Genomic DNA, 17,892 nt, shown 5'->3' with positions numbered 1-17,892 from the left:
CCTCCTCGTACACATGAAGGGCTAGCCCACATTGCCTACTGGTACACATGACAGGCTGTAATGCAACGCTTGCTCTATGTGCTGTGCACTACTGTTCGCAAGTTGGGCAAGGGGCTGGAGATTGAAACACAGACACACACAACCAAGAATACTTCAAGAATGCTGTCTTTATTGTGTTCCAGAGCAGCTTATATAGGGTCTCTTTGACTAATGACCATGTCTTAGCTCTCGGGATCTTTCAGCTACAAGCCCACCAGAAACCACTCCCCTGCCATCAGGAATTCCTGGGGCTCTCTTGCTCAGAGCAGCTACAAGCATAGGAAAGCATAGGAAAACAAGTTGTCTACTCCAGTGGGCAGGGGGTCACAGGAAATCCAGGGTCTGCGGGTCCACAGTCCTCAACAATGGACTAGCACACATTACATCTTGGGACACATGAAGGGCTAGCACATGCTACCTCCTGGGACACATGAAGGGCTGTTCCATTCCTCTCCTACCCAGCACTCATTGCTGCCTTAATGGACAAGGTTAGGAGGTCAGGACTTGTTCACAGAGCAAACACCATACAGTGGTGTCCAGCTGGAGTTACCGTTGCTGCAATGAAGCATGGTGACCAAAGCAAGTTGGGGCGGGGGGCGGGGGTTAATTGAGCTTAGACTTCCACATTGTAGTTCATTGCTGAGGGAAGTCAAGACAGGAACCTGGAGGCAAGAGCTGATGCAGAGGCCATGGAGGGGTGCTGCTTACTGGATCTCATCAGGCCTTGCTCAGCCTGCTTTCTTGTAGAACGCAGGAGCACCAGGTGATGGGCTGCCCATGCCCATCAGTCACTAATTAAGAAAAGGCTGCACAGTCGAATCTTAAGGATGTATTTTCTTAATTGAGGCTCCCTCCTTTCAGATGACTCTGAAAGGAGGTCAAATTGACATAGAAGTAGCCAGCACAAGTAGATGGATACAGTTTCTGGAACCAGGCAGCCTGGTTCTGAGTGCTGCTCCCATGACCCACAAGCTGTGGGACATTTTGCAAATTAATTGCCTTCTCTGTATCTCAGCTCCCTTTTCAGAAGAGTAGTAATACCCAACTCTGTCTAAGCGTTAAATACAGTGAGGCACATAAAATCTTTAGATCAGTGTCTTTGCTTAGAAAGAACCCGATGGATGTGAGCTTTCATTGGGCGTGGCCCCAGCCAAGCTCTGGCCTCAGCATCTTACAGCCTAAACCACCACAAGGAACCGAAGGCCTTGCGGCCAACATGCAGATGCTGCGGCTGCCTGCAAAGAGATTCTAGCTCAGCTTAGCTGGTTTCCAGCCAACCACACTTGACCCCCTCCATCTCGGACCGCAGCAAGTCCTGGGCAGCTGGCTCTCTCTCCTCCAGCCCTCTGCTCGCCTCTCCCCTTCACACCTTCTCCCCAGTCAATGCCATTAATCAAAATCCTATAGCAGAAAACGCATGCATAAGTCCGACACATTTATTGCTATGGTAACAATTCAGGCACTTGTCCCTGTGTCAAGCTATATCAGTGGAGATAAATTCTATTGTTTTCACGCTGGCAGTTTTCTCTGTGTTGGACTTAATCCATGGAAAAATATAGCCTTTCTCTTTATTTAAGAGAGTGAGAGAGTGCTCCAAAGAAAGAAAGTGACCTCTGGGTTTCTCACCCAGCACATTCAGGACTGAAACCAAATTCTGCCCTTTCTTTGAAAAATGAAGGCAGTGGACAACCTCACCACAGCGACACGACAACCGGCGGCGGTCCCCACAACCAACCTCCCCCTAGAACCTGCAGTCCAGGGAGGGGTCTAATGGCTTGAGAGCCCTGAAGGGCCATGTGGTCTGCATCAGGATCCAGTCCTCATGACACCCCCAGGGATTCAGGCCATGCCTCAGCAAGCAGTGTGGATAAACAGAATGGGCCTGCTCATAATGAACCATCCTGCTGAAAACTGTTGATACCCCGGAGAAACCATGGAGGGGAGACCCTGTCCCCATCCTCCTCAAGTGCACGTGATGGTGGCCGACATCCCCACACCCACTATTCCAGAGAAGCTGACCTGCCTTTTCTAAGCTCCTCCTTCTATTCTGAGTTTCTTTCCTATCCTTCCCTGAGGAATCAAAACCCAAACGTAAGGTTCCTGCCAAGTCTAAAGGCTTTGGAGCATTGGCATGGGTCCAGCCCCCTACTAGGAAATGCTGGAGACGCTATGCTGGGGAAGCCTAGGACTAGAAGGAAAACATTAAGATCCCCTCCTCTAGTCTTTGCTATCAAGTCAGTTGAGGTTCTTTCTTCCAAAATGACTCTTAGCTGGTGTCAAGTTGATATGAAACTAGTCAGTGCACCCATCGCTTTCTGCACGCACCCCTACAATTCTGCTTCTTCCCTTCCTCTCCCCAAACAGTTCTCCTGAGGAAGAAACAGTCATTATTAAAGGCCAACACTGAGTATCTCTTAAAGACATTTACATTTTGGAGGCAATGCTGAAATAGTAATAGTAATAATAATAATAATAATAATAATAATAATAATAATAATAATAAATTATTTCTTCCAGGAAGTCAGGTGATGCTTGTAGAGGTCGGATGATGACTTCTTCCTGACAAGAGGAAACAGTGTGACCTGAATAGCTCAAGATGGCATCCAGGAAAGCATAGGGCTGAGGTTGCACCAAAAGAATCTATAGAAACATGGCTTAATTCTTTCTAGCCTCTTCGGTATGTGAAGGCCCTCACTGCCAGAGCAAGAAAGCTGAGCCTTTCAAATCCTGGAGACCAAAGTTGTCCCAGTTTGCACAGAGGGCTCAGCAAATGCAGCCAAGGTCATTTAGTCTTAGATGTAGAGTAGACCTCGGTGTGGGTTCTGCTCCTTGGAGGGTTAGAAGCAATGGAAAGAATTCTGGAAGGTCACTGAGAGATAGCAAGTTTGAGGCCACAACAGCAACCAGGCCCGGCTTAGAGAAACTTCCGAGGAGGAAGCTCATGGGGACTGGGAGTTGGCACGCACATTTGCTCTGAGGCACTCAGTGTTTACTTCTTGCAGGACCCACAGTGTTGAACCGCAGCAAATGGGTATCTCTTTCTGTATCACGTAAAACACATTGACAAAATGTGTCCGCTCAAAGACGAAGCCCTGAGGAGAAGAGAAGCCCCATGGGGAAGTCAGGCACAGGCTGGTAAAGAGCAAAGATTTGAACTGAGTTGGAGACACTTTGTCTGGCCTTCTAGTACCAAGAACAGCCTTTGCTCCAAGACATTGCCCAAATTTCAGCAGATTACAGTCTGCCTTTCTGGAATGGGCCAAATCCCTACAGCCACGTACAATGTGTGTATTTCTGAGGTGTCCTGATCACACCCTCATCTTACTTGCTAATTGTTGTTATTGTTTAATTACTGAAACAGAATCTCAGTATGTAGCCCAGGGTAGCCTCAGGCTCACCATCATGCCTCAATGAGTGCTGGGCTTGCAGGTCCATGCCACCATGCCTGGCTCTTTATTAATGGAAAAAAAAAAACCTACATCACTTTCATGAAAATAATAGGTCCAATTTGATTCGTCATGATTTTGTTGAATTTATTTTGTGTGTGCCCTCCGCAACACACACCCATGTAGCCGTAAGAAAATAATTCGAGAGAATCGGTTCTCTCCTTCTACCGTGTGGTTTCCATAAACCAAACTCAGGCCAATAGGCTTTTCGGCTGATGCCTTTACCTGCTTGTTTGTTTCTTTCTGTGTTGTTGCTGATATTGATGTTGAGACAGGGTCTCACCAAATATCTCTGGCTGCTCTGGACCTCACTATAGAGATCAGGCTGTCTTTGCCTCCACCTCCCAAGTGCTAGGAATAAGGCACACCCCATCCAGTCACTGTGTTTTTAAAATGTTTTAACTGAGGTACTCTTAAACTTTCAGAAGAGTTTTGAAGATAGCATGGAGGATTTCCACACATCCTTTATCGACCCCACGTTAGAACCTCGCATAAATCCACTCTAAACTCCAGTTAACAGAGTCACACCAAGGTTAATTAAGTGTTCTCTGGTTATGTAAGGTCCTTATTAAATTTTAATTGACTTATTTTTGTAGTTAAATTTATTTAAAGGAAAGATGTGCATTATTCTTGTTCCTGGGGAATGAGTGGCAGGGCAAAGAGAGGCTGAACACAAAATAAACATCCTGGAAATGAAACAGTGATCGCTCAACGCTCATGAATTCCAATGCTGGCTTTGCTGGGGACCCGGTGTCCATTTGATGAGGGAACCTTAGTAAAAGCAGTGCGGATGTAGTTAAGACGGAGATTCTTCAAACAGGAACTTTCTACATGAGTGACTGAAGAACCGGAGAACGGGTTGACGTGGAAGCCGCCACTTCCGAACTCACACGCAGGTCCAGTGGTACTGTGGGTGTAGAATTTCTCGACTAGGTTTGGTGGCACACACATGTAATTCCAGCATTTGGGGAACCAATGCAGGAGGATCGTGAGTTCTAGGCCAGTGTGAGCTACATAACAAGATGCTGTCTCAAAAAGCTACATTCACTAAAAGCCAGGGCTAGTATCTAGTACTAGCAGAACCATGTTGGATACTGTTGGCATAGCCTTGTCCCATAGAAAATAACACAGCTTGAGCGTTGGGGATCACCTAGGGTATGCAACCCCGGGGTTTCAGGAGAAAGGACAAAAATGAGGAAAAAGAACGGGGAGGAGAAAACAATGGTAAAACAAAGGGAAGGAGCCCTCCACTGAGCTGACCGAGGCCACCCAAGAAACCCAGCCATTTGCTTGGCCATATGGGCTATCTCTGGGGTACTGGGAACTGTCTTGTGAAGAAGGAAAAATGGGTCACTTGCAATGTCTTCCTGTCTATTCTCAGCCAATGGAGTTGGATTTATTTCTCCACATTTCTGGTTCGTGCTAACCACAGGTCCAGTTTGGCTAGGGATGGGGATGGGATCTATCAAGGTAAGTGCCATGGAGGTCATGCTTTAATGACATTTCCTGGCCAAGAAAGCAGAATGGTGCTGTCCTAGGTAGATGATGATGATGTGGTGGTGATAGTGGGGATGGTGTGGGGGTGGTGATGGTGGTAGTGGTGGGGATGGTGATAGTGATGGTGGTGGTTGTGATGGTGGTGATGGTGGTAGTGGTGGTGATGGTAGTGGTGATGGTGGTGGTAGTGGGGATGGTGTAGGGGATGGTGATGGTGGTGGTGGTAGTGGTGGGGTGGTGGTGGTGATGATGGTGGTGGTGGGGATGGTGGTAGTGGTGGGGATGGTGGTAGTGGTGGGGATGGTGATGGTGGTGGTGGGGATGGTGGTAGTGGTGATGGTGGTGGTGGTAGTGGTGGGGATGGTGGTGGTGATGATGGTGGTGGTGGGGATGGTGGTAGTGGTGGGGATGGTGGTAGTGGTGGGGATGGTGATGGTGGTGGTGGGGATGGTGGTAGTGGTGATGGTGGTGGTGGTAGTGGTGGTGGGGATGGTGGTGGCGGTGGTGCCTCTACTTCTTTCTCTGCCAATATGGAAGAGCCTGTAGCATGTTGCCGCTCTGTGGGCTCAGCTGTTCTCTGTGCAAGAGACCAGGGCAGCTCATGCAGATGGAACGCAGCTCCCTAAGGCAGGCAGGACTAAGCAAACCCAACAGGATGAAGGAGTCTGTGCCTGTGGTGGTTTCAGTGAAGGTCTATGGCCCGGTGAATTGATACAGCAATTAGGAACAACAGGAAATGAGGGACAGAGAAGACGGTTTATGTGGCAGACAGAAACTCAAATCAGAAGAGGGGGAATGCACTCACTTTTCCAGTTACTGTGGAATCAGAATCAGGGAGCAATTTCAAAGCTGGAAGGAGCTGCCAACATCATTTCCTCTAATCTCTTCGTTTGTGTAGTAGGGGAAACTGAGTCCCGGAAAAGCAGAGCTAAGACTAGAACCCAGTTCTACCCAGGGTCAGGTGCAGCAGCCATACGGCTTCTGGCAGCCCCCGGCTCAGTGGCCTTCTCCACCCCTCTCTGAAATGACAAGGCAGCCCCCAGAACTATATTTCAAGTTTATTCTTCTTTAATGTGCTTAATGTGGCTGTAATGCTAAAGACCCACAGCACTGAAGCAAGGAATTGAAGCCATAACTTTGGGTTTGCTCTGTTTCTAGCATCGCATCTTGACCAAAATATCTCCTAACAAAATGCATTGGTTCAAATGATGTAATTTAAATATTATATATATGCTATAATATGCTTTAAATATTATATGTATTTTATGTGTCCCTGTGTAAGAACACACACACACACACACACACACACACACACACACACACCATTCAGCTTTTAAAATGTCAGAATGTTCTTGGTCAGAGGCCATTCTATTTCACTTACCTTGATGGCATTGGGGAAAAGTCGCTCTTTAGGCAACTTGGCATTATCCTGGCAGGTTCGCCTTGCTTTTATTGTTTTGTTTTGTTCCCCATTTCTTAAATGACATTTTGAAATATGCACTTATGTTTCTTTCTGCGAAATGCTCTTTTGTGAAAATGAAACTATGTTTGCATAACAACTAAGATCTTTGCTTGAAAGTGCTTGGGGGTGTTGTTGGGAACTTTCATCTCTGAGGAGGGGGGGGGATGAACTTGCCAGACAAATCTGAGAGCTGAATTGGGGAGCGAGTCAGAGGAAGGGCTGCGCAGAGAGGGGTGCGAGAAAAGGTTTGAAGTATTTCAAATGCAAGCTGACTTAGCAGAAGAATGGAGATTGGCTTGGGCACCACTGTCAGTGTGGAACCTCTTGTTTGGTTGTGTCATGGAAAGCATATTTTCTTAGGCACTGGAAGAACTAACTACCAGCCACTGTTCTTTCTAATCTACAAATTTACCAGATGCAAATTTGGGTCAGTCGTCCCTTCCCAGTCTCACTGGTGACTTTGGATCAGAAATGAATTGTTGCGGAGACATATACTAGGGAATTTTTCTGCTGGAAAACTCTGTGGTCAAATAGAACAAAACATTGTCTTACAACTCCACAGCAGAACATTACCGGACAGGGGGAGGGAGGGGAGCCGCCAATCGCCAGCTTTCTCTCTGTTGTGGTGAAGACTAGTCTGATCTCCAGAGGTTCATGTTTCCTTCCGTGCTTGTATTGTTAGTGAGAAACAATCTTCCCTCCTGAGGTTCTAGTCCCCAGCCTCCTTGACAATTCACTGGGACCACATGACTGAGCACCAGTCGATGGAATGCGAGCAGAGATACACCAGTCTAAAAAGGCCAGGGGAACGTTACATACCTCCCAGGGATGGGAGACCCACAGAATGAGTTTGGGGAGCTCTGGGTTAACACATAGAGCTGTAGTGGAAAGAACTGGAATTCCAGAGTCCTTAAAAATGAGCCTCTTGCCAGGCGATGGTGGTGCACGCCTTCAATCCCAGCACTCGGGAGGCAGAGGCAGGTGGATCTCTGTGAGCTCGAGACCAGCCTGGTCTACAGAGCTAGTTCCAGGACAGGCTCCAAAGCCACAGAGAAACCCTGTCTCGAAAAACCAAAAAAAAAAAAAAAAAAAAAAAAAATGAGCCTCTTAATTAGAATTAACCAAAGTGGACTATTACGTAAGTGGGAAATAAATGTTTCCTACGTGAAGCCAATAAGGAGAACTGGGCATAATATCTGCTCCAGCAGCTGACAGTCCCTTAATTAAGATCACTTTTGAACAGCTCAGTGCCTTCCTTATGGGAAATTACCTCTCCCATTGTGTGCCATCTATATTGGATAGCAAATCACACGCCCCTTTCCCACCACGAGAAACAGAGATCCTGTTTCCTCTTCCTCTTACCCTCCTCCCATCATGCAGCCAGGGAGCAAGCAGGCTGTCTTTCCTAGAGGAGGAAAGCAGGAGAAAATGTATCAGGATCAGAAAGAGGCAACAGCAGCATTCTGTCCATTGCCCTGCTGCAAGACACTTGCTACATTCCTATTGTCTGGCTCTCCACAGCCATCCTGGTTCCTGCCCATTTCTGGCCAAATTCAAAGCACTCCTCAATTCGGTGAATTTCTGAGATCCTGCTGGTAAATTCCCCCTTCTTAAATTGGTAGAGTAAGATTTACTTGACCGTGACCAGAAAATCCTAATACTTCTTGAAGGAACAAACCAAAAATAAAATTTGCAAAAAGTCCATGTTCCGGTAGATACTTTGAAGACTGTGTTTGGTAAATAACACTGAAAGCAAATATGTTATCTCTTAAAATATAAATCCGCCGCACCTAGATGTCTCCTTGAACTCTGCAGGGACGTGGGGGGTGGGAGTGGGAAAGGAATAGCCATGGTTTTGTATAAGCTGCAATAAATATGAAGACAGTGAAGTCAAGGCAGGGGGGTATGATTGATTTATTACATTATAGTTCATTAAAAGTGTTCCATTGCCTTTTTGAAAACCATCCAGTCATTAAAAAATCTTTGCGGGCGCAGTTTCCAACATCGTTATAAGGGATTTGTGACAGCTCTTCATTTTTAATGGCTCCGTTATAAACAAGGTCCATAATGGTCCTGCCTAGTAGGAGGCTGGTTTAGAGGCCACTGGCTGAAGCAGCTCAGGCAAAGACGGAATCTGAAGTTAATTTGTGTGGAGTAATTGAAAACCCCGAATGTTGCGGTATGATGTTAAAGGTACTTTTCTAGAAGGCTCTCGAATTCCAACACAAGGCCTCTCAGATGTGTTTTCTCTTGTAAAACCCAAAAGATGAGCACTCACTGAAGAGTCCCCGTCCTCAAACATCTAAGGGAGCACGTGGTGCTGATGTGCAATTCAAATTGGTAAGACGGTGCCTCGGGCCAACTGGAGGGAAATGCCAGCTTTCTCATTTGTAGCAAATGGATATGAGCTCTCAGCTGGCTTGGCTAGGGTCCCCAAGAGATCAGGCAGCAGGGGAAGAGATAGGGGAGGGTGGGCGGGCTGCCTTTGCAGCAGTGCTTCCGCTAAGAGCCTCCTCTACCCACCGCAGGGAAAGTGAAGAAATATAGTGGCAGTCTCAATCATGGCAAATGCCAGTTGTGCCCTTGAAATAAATGTCTGGTGTGGCTGTTCACAACTAATTCCACTCCACAAACATCTCCCTGGTGTTTATTAGGTCGACACCGGAGAGCTGAACTTTGCTGGATGTGGGGATAAATAAGACAAAATGTGGACCCCTGGAAAGCGCGTGACTGGGAGCACAGGGAGATGGGGACTAAGGCTGGGTATAAAAGCGTCCAGGGCAATAGAAAACACACCTAGTATTCCACCTGCCTAGCACCTCCTCTTTGGAGAAAATACCTTTATTTTCCTCTAGACAAACTGGATTTCCGTTCCAATTTGACTCACTCTTCCACCCCACTTCATGACCTGGCTCTATCCGAGCGCACACACAACCAGGTCTAAGCAACTAGAGCATTCCACATTCCAGTTTCCTCCCCTGGTCCTTAGCAATAGATACCTCAGCCAAGACAGGACAATGAAACTCAGCTTTGAACTTCATTTGGAACTCCTGAGAAAATGATGCTGGGTTTTGTTCTGGGGTTGCTCAGCCAATAAATGAAAACCTGGGGCCACCAGCAGTTCAATGTTTTTTCCCTAAAAAGCGTGACCTAAAGAATAACAGCAGGTGCAGGAGAGCAGAGGCGAGAGCTACCTGATGGCACAGACAACCATCTCCACCCGTCTCTGCCTAAAGCCTTTGCCCTGGATATTCCAGAAAAGCGAGTCACTTGCGACTAGAACAAGTCGCAAGTGGAGTAGCTTTATGTGGGAAGAATGAAGACATCCCAGCGACCAGGGATGTTAGGTACCTTTGGAAAATTCCACAAGTCTTCCCTATGCTCTATTCTGAGTCAAGACATAGGAGTGGTTCCATGGCCATTCTTAGATTTCCTTATGCCACCTGACTATATACTGGCCACTTAACCCACTTGGTCTTAGATTCACCACCTTCCTTTGCCCTGATCTCTGTACCCAAAGTACTGATCTCTCTGCAAAAGACGGTGCTCACGCTCCTTACCAGCAGACCTGTTGTAATACAAGCGGCGGACTGAGTCCCCGGCACCCAGCCGCCCGCATGGCTAGCTTATGCCCCGAAATAATTACACAGAAACTGTATTCTTTTAATCACTGCCTGGCCCATTAGTTTTAACCTCTTATTGGCTAGCTCTTACATATTGATCTAACCCATTTCTAATATTCTGTGTAGCACCACGAGCTGGCTTACCAGGAAAGATCTTAACCTGCGTCTGTCTGGAGTGGGAGAATCATGGCGACTCACTGACTCGGCTTTTTTCTCCCAGCATCTGTCTGTTTACTCCACCCACCTAAGGGTTGGCCTATAAATGGGCCAAGGCAGTTTCTTTATTAAATAAAAGTAACTCCTCCATCACAGACCCCAAGAAAGAAAAATGTGGGAAGCCCAATGGGAGACTGGGCAGTAAGGGAAAGAGAGAAATTAAAACATTCATGCTCATTTCCCTCCCTTGGCTCTTATCTTCTGTGATAACTGTGTTGCCTCTGGGTTCTGGTTCTCCACCATGGCTCTGTGTTCTGCTGGTGGCCCTGGTTTTTGGACTTCTTTTTTCTTTTCTTTCCTTTCCTTTTCTTTCCTTTCCTTTTCTTTTCTTTTCTTTCATTTTCTTTCTTTCTTTCTTTCTTTCTTTCTTTCTTCTTTCTTTCATTTTTCTATTCTCGCTTTTTCTCTCAGTCTCCCCTCTTTCTTTTCTCCTTCTATTCTCCTCTCCCTTCTTTCTTTTTATTCCCAGTCCTAGGAGCAGAGCATTTTCCCTCAGGCGGTGGTTCTAGGTTGCCTTGCTATCCTCTGTTCATCCTTAACACTCTAGATTTTCCCAAGTGGATCTCTGCATCAGTGTCCCTCTGTCGGCATGAGTGGTGTTCCAATTATCCACCACCATGAAACAAATCATATGGTGGTTTTAAACAACATTTTAATATCTTTCAAGGTTTCTCTGGGTTAAAATGACAAAGTCAGATCACTTACCACTAAAAAGTACCCTGAAAATAAATGCAAAATTAACATCATTAATTTCTAGTCCAGTAATATTGATTGCTAAGACCAAGGTTCTAATCCAACTAAGATAATCAAAAGAACAGAGAGGGAATTTCTCAGGGAGGAAATCAGTGGAGATGTTTTTAAAAGGCTGGAACTGTATCCTATGGAACACTATCACTCCTGCAGCCAAAATCACCATGTGTACCTCAGAGGTGCCCATTCCAGATGTAGGGAATCACTTTAGATCAGGATAAGTTTGCTTGCAGAGATCAAGAGTCAAATTAGGCTAGCTGAAGCTAAAGGGGCTTTATCTTGAGAAAGCACAACCTGTGTGTCCCCCCCCAAATCACTCCCAAACCTTTTTTCCTGAAGAGTCTCTCTGCCCTCCCTTGGCCTTGAACTCTTGAACCCTCCCAACTAAAGGGCTGCCTGGATTCAAGGACAACTAGCAGAGATGCAATGACTTAATCCTAAATGTGGGACGACAAAGCTGCTTGGTCCAGCTTGGATGGAGCATCCAGCTCTGACCCAGGCAGCCACACCTGAGCAGGGGTGCACACACTGGTAGGATGAGAGGGTGGAGTCTTGGGAAGAGTTTTGAGTGGCCTGGGAGTCACAGTAAATCAGAAACCAGCTCTGTCCTGGCTTTGAAACCACGGACAAGATCGTGAGTCCTCAAGGCCCCACGTGGTTTCTGGAACAGCTTTGCCGAAGCTGCAGGTCTCTCGCGCTAGCCTGACCTGCAGCCGCAGACAGAGTAGGGTTTTCACCAAGGGCTGCCCATCCCTCCATAAGCATCCCCCCCCCCCCCAAAGGCAGCGCTCGCTCTCATGGGCAGTGAATCCGCGCTTAGTCTGAGGTGTGTGCGACTTTTAAGTTTTTGTTTCCGAGTCACTCTTTCCCGGACACCAGGTTGAAGTTATATTCCCAATTTCCTAAATTCCAGGGAGCAAAAAGCAGCAAAGACTGCTGTACTCTGTGTCCTGCAAGGCTGCTGGGCTTTTCCATGTTAGCCTCAGAGCCTGAGATACTAGGGGGGAGTTCAGCAGGGGGATCGCCGCTAACCTCCTCTCTGCTTTTAAGGACAACAAAGACACCAGAGGCCCAGTGCTCTGCCTCCTCCTGAGTCATAAGTTCTTGTTCTTGTCACATTATTTGTTCCTCGCATAGCAACATGCCATTACATCATTATCCTTCTCCTTGATTACTTAGGACTTTGATCCCCATACTGTACCCGAAACACAATCCATTCAAGAACCAAGATCAGGGGCTGACAACAGGTCTCAGCCTACCTGACAATGCTGATCTAAGCTGCTGCCTTGTGTTCAATAAAATCCTAATGTCGAGCCAGGAAGATGCCACGCAGACCAAGGCAAGAAGAATGTTCCAAAGAGGTGGCAGCATGTGCCACGCCCTTGCTTCCAGTGGAATTAGCTTGAGCCAAGAAGAACCATCTGTTGATTTGAATATTCAGATTTAAACATGTTGGGGGCAGAGGTGACCCTAGGGGTATCCGAATCAGTGAAGTATGGCCTGTGGTTTCCTGTAGGCTCTTTCCTGGGATGTCTTGCTTACCTCTGATTTTGTCTGGATGGTAGCCTGAGTCTCTTCTGCTAGAGAGGGGGGTTGTTGCAACAGGAGAGGAGGGGAGCGGTTTGGCTAACCTGCACACCACCCATCAGAGAATCCCTGCAGGTGGAGCTGGACAGTGCCCAGCTTGGGTTGGGTGCCCATCACTGACACATTGTGAGCAGGATGGTAATGAACAAGGAACGGTGCAGGCATCCAAACAGTCCCTCTTTGCTGGTTTCTGTCATCAAAAAAGGACAGTGACCTTTATAGAAATTGTTATCAAACCGTTTCCCATCTTCCAAGGCTTCCTGATGAACAGATCTAATCCAGAAGGGCATGGAAATCATATCACCAGATTCATGCAGCTCTTCACGTGGAGTCTGGGGGACTTGCTAGACCATGAGGCCTCTCCTGGCCCTGGTGTTAGCCTGTGTACACAAAGGAGGCTTTAAAATGCTTATTTCTAATTTCAGACATGTCTATACACGACCTAAGTGTCTTGTGCCCAAGTGGGCCAGAAGAGGGGGATGGGAAATTCTGGAACTGAAGTTTCAGAAGCTTGTTAGCTGCCATGTGGGTGCTGGGAATTGAACCTAGGTCCTCTGCAAAGTTCTCTTAGCCACTGAGCCATCTCTCCAGCCTCCTCCACAGTTTGACTGTGAGTAGGATAATTCCTAGTGGCTGGTTGTTTGCAGGAGCACAGCACCGACTTGTAGCATCTCAAAGCACATTCCTATCCATTCTCCTCGTGTGGCCACTTTAGGCCTATCTTGAACGGTCATGCCACATCCTCTGTTCCCTGCTCACCACACTCTGCTCCAATCCCTGCTAGGAAGATGGGAGACCATTTATATTCAGACAGAGCTGGGAGGTGGGAAAATGCATGATATCAACCAACTCTGAGCATCAAGAGGAAGGTGAAAAACAATGGCACTGAATTGCAGATCGTCAAGCTGCCGAGATACAGCTCTGTTCTGAAAGTGGGGCGGGGGGGGGACATCTATGCTTCAAAAACCAGGTAGAGAAATATTTCAAATGGAATACACAGTTATTTGAAAGCTGCCCTAGAGCAAATTGGAAGTCAGCACAATGCCCAGACATTTCACTTGTTTAAGCCTGGGAGAGAGAATGCACACATACATTCTCTCTCTCTCTCTCTCCTCCCTCTCTCTGAAATTCTTTATGCATACATATTTACACACAATATACATAAAGAATGACCCTCTCCCACTCCACTATTCTGCTGCATGCAACAGTAACATTTACTGGAGATTTTATTACAAAAGCCACAAAATGAAATTCTAATCAATAATAGTTTCCAGGATGGTGAGGGGGGGAAAAAGGGAATTGAATACATTCATAGGTAAAAGATGCTATTATCTCAGTTCAGTAACTATGAAAGAGAAATAGATGAAAAAATCCGGGTTTTATATTAAAACCCAGCACAGCTGTAGAGTTACATAATAAAGCATTGCCTGTATCCATGGAAATGAGAGTAATTGATGCACCACAAGTTATTTTTATAAACCCAAACAAAAAAATTCAATCAGAAATGTCTCTCCCCATTTTGGGGGCATTGTATATTTTGTATCTGTACATAATGCTCACATTTAGAGTCTGAATACAGTCTCTATTGATCAGCCTTGCTGAATAGGACGTGCTGCCTTCCCTGAATATTCAGGATTAGAATCCTGCGGCCTAGTTCCCACCTCTTCTCGCCAGACTTCCTCTGAATACATTACACAGTTCTTTAAAAATCCAGGCGGTGCTGACTTGGGGGGCAGGGGTGGAGGGGAGTAAAGGAGGCAGCTTCCTGGTTTTTGCAGATGTCAGAGGGGCCGAATTTGAAGTTGGGCTCTTCAGAACTCGTGGCCTTCAATTCCGCCACTGCTCCTAATGTCATCAACCTCATTTCCTCAGCCCATACACTCATTTCCTTAGTGCCTAGCACAGAGCTGTGCACACAGCGGGCCTTTCCAAAACAAGGAGGTCACGTGGCACATTAATCGCCTTGGTTTGCTTGGCAGAGGACCACTGAAGAACACCTGTTCCAATCACGTTCTAGGGCCACACTCCAATCCTGTGCTGGGTCTGCAGAAGAGACACATAGGAATCTGTAGAATGAATTCATCTTTCCAAGAGAGTTCTTGCTGGTTAAGAGCTGGAGCTGAGGTAGGTGATCTGGACAGAGGAGCAGGGCTCTGAACTCCAGTTCCTTTTTCCTTTGTTTAATATCAAAACTCTCTCTCTCTCTCTCCTTTGGAATTCTTAACAGTTTTTAACAAAGGGTCTTTTGATTTCATTTTGCACTGAGTATGAATGTTGTATTCATAGATGATCTGCAAACCTATGATAGTTAAGAGCATAGATAAAAATTCCACCTTCTTCACTTAATTGGTTAGGAGATCTTAACAAGGTAAAGCCCTGAGCCTCTGTGTACTTAGCAGTGTAAGGAAGAGAATAGCAATGTTGACATGGTGGGTTGCTATGAAAACTACACAGCAGAGTATTTGCAATGTGCTCATGATTTTACAAAAAGCAAAACCTTTCTCAGTGATCTTGAACCATTCATGTTCGACTTGAGCTAAGTAAAAAGACCTGAAAGAGGAGGAGATTACTGAAGGTGGGAGACCACCTGACCAGGCTCTTGCCACATCAACAATGAATGACGGCGCAAAATTGCTTTAAACAAAACAACCATATTGCAGATAGATCTCCGAAGTCACTCCAACAGACTCTGACCTCCAACATCATATCAGCTTCGTTCTAGAACCTGCTCAGTGAAGACTGTGCTATGGGGATAGAGAGCCTGCCGACATGATGTTCCCCCCAGTGCCACTTCCCAATGCACTGGCCACGGTTGAGCTGTGTTGGAGCAGGTGGCATGACAGAGATTGGAGGGTCGCATGAGCAGCTTTCTAGCTCATCCACACAGACACACACTTACAGACATTCATCTCCCTTCATAAGTTACCTACAAATAGCGTCAACAAGTCATATAGTAATTCTGCTACTAACTTTTTAAATAACTGCTAATCTACTTCTTTGCTGCAGTTGTACCCTTTGGCAAACCTGCCTCCAGGAATCTGTTTTCTCTACATCCCTACTAATATATATATATATATTATATATATAATATATATATATATATTTGGACTTTTAGGTTTTGGTCACTGTAATAGACATGAAATGACACCTCATTGGAGGACTGATTTCTGCTTTTTTTTAGTGACTAATGATCTTTTTTTTTTCAGGCACTAATTGGTCATTTTTTAATCTTTTGAAGAAAAATATTTATTGATCTCTATCATTCATTTTTAAAAATTTGACCCCATTTGTTGAAAACATATTCTTTAACTATTGCACGACCTTGTCACCCTCATCAAAAATTAACTGATCACAATGCATCAGAGTGGCTTAACTCAATGCCATCTCACTTCTCCATCTTCTTCCTCACATCTGTGCCACAATGTCTCAATTATTGTCACTTTGTAGTAAGTTTTGATATGCGGAAATCTGGATCTACAAACTTCTCTTTGAGCTGCCTCTACCGTTCTAGGTTCCTTGAGTTTCCAAATAAATTTCAGGATCATCTTGTCAATTTTCATATCAGCTTCATTCTAGAACCTGCTCAATGAAAGGCTGTGCGTCATTGACAAGATTATCCTGAATATTGATAAGATTTCTTTGAGTTTCTGAACAGTTTTGGACAATATTGTCTGGTAACAATAAATCTTCTAATCCATGGACATGGTATATCTCCTGTTGACTCAGATGCTACTCTCTTTCAAGAATGTGTGCAGCTTCCCTAGTACAATGATTGTAGTTTTATTCTTTAGTAGTTCATTACTTTGAGCTGTATTAATTTGAATTGCTTTTGTATTTCCATTTTTAGATTCATTTATTTTTATTATTTTCATTTGTGGGAGTGTAGTTGTCTACAGTGGCCAGAAGAGTTGGATCCCTGTGGAGTGGAAGTTAAAGGAGCTTGCCAGCAGTCTGATATGGTTGCTGGGGACAGAACTCAGATCTCTCAGAGTACATAACTCTTAACTGTGAGCCATCGCTCTAGTCCATTTTTAAAACTTTAAATTGAAAAAAAAGTGCATTGTATGTTGCATGGGGTGTTGGGGGTGGTGCCTATTCCATGGAAATCATGTGGAAATTGGAGGACATCTTAATGTGGAAGTTTGCTCCCTTCCAGGAAGCAGACTCGGGGACCCGGGTTTGCATGACAAGCTTTTTTGTTCTGGAACCATCTCATTCATTGGCCTTGGCTTTTTCAATCTACAGCTTGTAAACTTGGTGAGCACGGTTATTTCTTCCTATAGCTTCTCTGTGGCTCTTTAATAGTTCGATGTACAGGACAAATGCCACCTGTTATCAGGTAGCTTTGCTCTTTCTTCCCAGTCCAGATGCCTTTTAGTGCTTGCTTTTTTTGTCTGCTGGTCCTAGAACTAAGACAACGTGTAACAAAAGCAAAAAAAAAAAAAAAAAAAAAAAAAGATAACTTATAGGAACAAAATTTTGGCGAAAAAACAACATAATTTTACATAAAGTATTGTGTTAAATCTTTAGTAGGTGCCCCTTTTTATTTTAACTAAGTAAATTCCTATTTATTTTTGTCTCTAGGCCCAGCCAGATACCTATATTTTCAGAGCTCTTTCCCCTCCTTGGCAGTTTGTTAAGCATTTTGACCCACATCTGCTACCCACTGAGTATACACTCCATGAGGAGCCCTTTGTGACCATTTTGTTCCCAACTCCAGGCATTAGATCCAGGAAATTGAATGAATGAATGAACGAACGAACGAACGAACGAACGAAGAAATAAAGCCAGCCAGCATACATGGAATTAGAATAAGAGGCTGTGAGGACCCTCAGTGCTCCGTTCTTCCTGGTTTTAAACCATGGCTTTTTGTTGTTGTTGTTTGTTTGTTTGTTGTTTTTAAAAAATCTTTGCAATGCTCTGGAAGAAAAAGCCTACTTTTGCTCCTGAAGTGACAGGGAAGCTCCCATTTTGGAGATGACTTTTAAGTGTTGAGGACATTATTGATCCTTTTCATTTTCCATTACATCCACCTTATTCCTGCTATCATGTCTGTGACTCCCTGGCCACATCTGTCCCAACAGCGTGTGTGATTTTCATCGGGCTCATGCCACACACATGTTAGTTTTCTCTCCCCCTTTCTCCTGGAAGGAAAAAGTCATGTATGTTCTGTCTTGGTCTTCAGAAATTTGCCAAATGGAGAAAAGAGTGATGGCCACCATTGAGTAAGTAATTTAAGGACCTACTACAAAGTAGAGTTTTATTTAGTGCA

This window comes from Chionomys nivalis, chromosome 21 (genome assembly GCF_950005125.1).
Source record: "Chionomys nivalis chromosome 21, mChiNiv1.1, whole genome shotgun sequence".
In the NCBI taxonomy this organism is placed as follows: Eukaryota; Metazoa; Chordata; class Mammalia; order Rodentia; family Cricetidae; genus Chionomys; species Chionomys nivalis.
The sequence above is the reverse complement of the archived record's forward strand: the minus strand, read 5'-3'. Positions refer to the sequence as shown.